Source organism: Mus musculus, chromosome 9, assembly GCF_000001635.26.
Source record: "Mus musculus strain C57BL/6J chromosome 9, GRCm38.p6 C57BL/6J".
Lineage (NCBI taxonomy): Eukaryota > Metazoa > Chordata > Mammalia > Rodentia > Muridae > Mus > Mus musculus.
In genome coordinates this window covers 123687981-123691798 of record NC_000075.6, presented here as the reverse complement: position 1 = coordinate 123691798, position 3818 = coordinate 123687981, and the positions used below count along the sequence as shown (strand labels likewise).

Genomic DNA, 3818 nt, shown 5'->3' with positions numbered 1-3818 from the left:
GAACAGCAGGTGGCATGCTGTGCCTGGAACCTTGAACAGAAAAAAATAGTGGGAAAGTTGGTCACAAAACTAATGAGGGGTCAGGTCACATGGTCCTCAAATGTCACTCCAAGCGTGTTGTCTTTTGTGCTGAAGTGGGGAAACTACTCAGAGGTTTAGGACCAAAGATTTTGACTTAATTTGATAAGCTTCAACATCATGATTAACAGAGGTATGTTACATGCTTACCCTTTAATCTGCAGAACACTGCATTCTGTTACCCTCAGATGACATCAACATTTTGCTGGAAGTCTAAACCAAAGCAGAAGACTAGAAAACAAAATGGACAGTGTTTACAGGTGATGCGATTGTTAGATATGTCTGTGCATGTTGAAGACAGCACTCTGCGGAATTATGAAAAGAAGGCTTCTGGAGCCTACCACACATGGTGAAAATGTTCATCTATAAGAAAAATACAACAATGTAATTTGATTGGCCCTGACAGCTTCAAGTTCTATATAGTAACAGTTGACACAAACTGAAAGAAGTCCACAGTCATCGTAGATGATATTACAATTTTCTCTGTGACTGATAGATCAAGCCAACAAAAGACTCAGATAGTAGAACATAGCAAGTGAGTGAAGTAGCATGCTGATGCAGTAAATGCAGCATGCATATCCCTCTTCACACTGTGCCCTGCCTTTTTCTTAAGCACAGAATTGGTATGTTATGAAAATCACCCAGCCTTATACTGTTCCATGTCTCAAAACCCAATGAGTTTTAAAACATACTGGTTTTAGAAAATCCCCAAATGTTGTATCCAGAGTAATCAAACTGCACAGGATATAGTTACATACAGCATGTTTGGACAGTAAAGAAAATAAAACATGGAAAAAGATGATGTCACTAAAAAGTTAAATCTATGCAAATCAAAAGAGTATCTTTTTTAGAATATGTAGGAAGGTGTAGAAGTTCCTTGCCTTGTTCTATGACCAAATATCTGACAAAACACTTAAGGGAAAGAGAGCTTATTTTGGGTATAGTCTGTCTTGGTGGGAAAAGCCTGCTGACAGCAGTGTGAAGCCTGATTTCCACTGTAGTCAGGAAGCAGAGAGTAGCAAGTGGGGCCAGAGTGTAAAACTTTGAAGTCTGACCTTAGTGGTCCTCTTCTCCAAAAAGGCTCCACTTCCTAAAGGTTCAACAAGCCTTCCAAAACAGCAGTACTAACTGAGGACCAACTGTTCAAACACATGAATCCTTGGAACAGTTCACATTCAAACCACAACAGAATAATAGAATCATGAAAAGTATTTTATAATTATCAAATCTATACTTTGAAAATGTGGATTGTCTCTGAAGGAGGGAGGGAAGTACAGAACAGAGTGCATTCCTCAACCCTGCAGCTTTTGTATTTTGTTACCTGGGTGGGAACTATGTGGACACTTGCTTAGTTAAGTACAACACAAACATACTGCAGAAATGAAAACAAAACACATCAGCAAAAATGCTACTTGGATAGGTTGTTTATTAAGAAGTGGAAACAAGGGGCACGTTCGTTATCGTATTCCTTTCTGCTCTTTGACGCTGCCGAGGAAGCATCGCTGAAGGCTCTCGTAACTCTACCGTCATGTCTAAGTCCGAGTCTCCCAAGGAGCCAGAACAGCTGCGGAAGCTCTTCATCGGAGGGCTGAGCTTCGAAACAACCGACGAGAGTCTGAGGAGCCATTTTGAGCAATGGGGAACACTAACAGACTGTGTGGTAATGAGAGATCCAAACACCAAGAGATCCAGGGGCTTTGGGTTTGTCACATATGCCACTGTGGAAGAAGTGGATGCTGCCATGAATGCAAGACCACACAAGGTGGATGGAAGAGTTGTGGAACCTAAGAGAGCTGTCTCAAGAGAAGATTCTCAGCGACCAGGTGCCCACTTAACTGTGAAAAAGATCTTTGTTGGTGGTATTAAAGAAGACACTGAAGAACATCACCTACGAGATTATTTTGAGCAGTATGGGAAGATTGAAGTGATAGAAATTATGACTGACAGAGGCAGTGGGAAAAAGAGGGGCTTTGCTTTTGTTACCTTTGATGACCATGACTCTGTGGATAAGATTGTTATTCAGAAATACCATACTGTGAATGGCCACAACTGTGAAGTAAGAAAGGCTCTGTCGAAGCAAGAGATGGCTAGTGCTTCATCCAGTCAGAGAGGTCGCAGTGGTTCTGGAAACTTTGGTGGTGGTCGTGGAGGCGGTTTTGGTGGCAATGACAATTTTGGTCGAGGAGGGAACTTCAGTGGTCGTGGTGGCTTTGGTGGCAGCCGTGGTGGTGGTGGATATGGTGGCAGTGGGGATGGCTATAATGGATTTGGCAATGATGGAAGCAATTTTGGAGGTGGTGGAAGCTACAATGATTTTGGCAATTACAACAATCAGTCTTCCAATTTTGGGCCGATGAAGGGAGGAAACTTTGGAGGCAGGAGCTCTGGCCCTTATGGTGGTGGAGGCCAGTACTTTGCTAAACCACGGAACCAAGGTGGCTATGGCGGTTCCAGCAGCAGCAGTAGCTATGGCAGTGGCAGGAGGTTCTAATTACATACAGCCAGGAAACAAAGCTTAGCAGGAGAGGAGAGCCAGAGAAGTGACAGGGAAGCTACAGGTTACAACAGATTTGTGAACTCAGCCAAGCACAGTGGTGGCAGGGCCTAGCTGCTACAAAGAAGACATGTTTTAGACAATACTCATGTGTGTGGGCAAAAACTCCAGGACTGTATTTGTGACTGACTAATTGTATAACAGGTTATTTTAGTTTCTGTTCTGTGGAAAGTGTAAAGCATTCCAACAAAAGGTTTTACTGTAGACCTTTTTCACCCATGCTGTTGATTGCTAAATGTAATAGTCTGATCATGACGCTGAATAAATGTGTCTTTTTTTTTTTTAAAAAAAAAAAAAAAAAAAGAAGTGGAAACAAAAATCAGAAATTGTGAAAGAGTGCCAGTCTTTGTAATACTGCAAGAAGTGGATTTATCAAAAATGCTCTTAGATAGTTTTTGAGTTATTTCCAGGTGATGTGTCATCTCAGGAAGCAGGGAAAGGTTTGAGCTCCTTGGGTGCATGAGAAGAAATTTGTGTGGCATATACATATATAGCAAAATTATCCTCAACATACCTGGGAATGGTGGTGCATATTCCCAGCACTCCTGTGTTGGTGTTATTTTTTGGTTTTGTTTTGTTTTAGATATTTTATTGGATTCCACCTTAATTCCTTCCAACTCTCCAACACTAGGTAGGAAAGAAAGGTTTGAGGGAAAAGGGGGTGCAAACCACTATAGGCTACTTCCTGCTGATTAGGGGTGTTGGCTTCCTTGAGGCAAGTCCAATCTTTGTTGTCAGAAGTCTGACAAACCCGCAATCTAGCAATAACAAACACAGCAGAAGCCACAGCAACAGGCAGGGCAGCAGCCATCACACCCTCTCAGGGCTTTTTCCATTTTAACCCTCTCTAGAGTCCCTAGAATTAAACTATCTACACCTGGCAAAAATCATGCCCCTGCTAGTGCATGAGGCAAATCATAATCACCTGCTGTGAAGCAGCCTCTTATCACACACCTGGGATTAATATATATTCACATGATATAACTGAGTTTTTTAAGAAGCCAAAGTTCTCACTGCACTCCTGGGATATGTAATCCATCCCATCCCCCCATCCCCTGTTACTTGATCTGAACTTATTTTACAGAAAAAAAAAATTTTGGGGGGGGGGATAGGGTTTCTTCATGTAGCCCTGGCTGCCCTGGCACTCACTCTGAAGACCAAGATGGGCGCAAATTCGATGAAGACC

The 3818-nt window shown here is 42.3% G+C and overlaps 1 pseudogene across 1 annotated transcript; it reads left to right on the top strand.

Moving 5' to 3' along the window:
- The first annotated feature begins 1523 nt into the window (after nucleotides 1–1523).
- On the top strand, nucleotides 1524–2951 carry Gm10052 (predicted pseudogene 10052; annotated as a pseudogene). Its single transcript, NR_002885.3, has one exon. The product of NR_002885.3 is annotated as a predicted pseudogene 10052 (transcript).
- The last annotated feature ends 867 nt before the right edge of the window (nucleotides 2952–3818 follow it).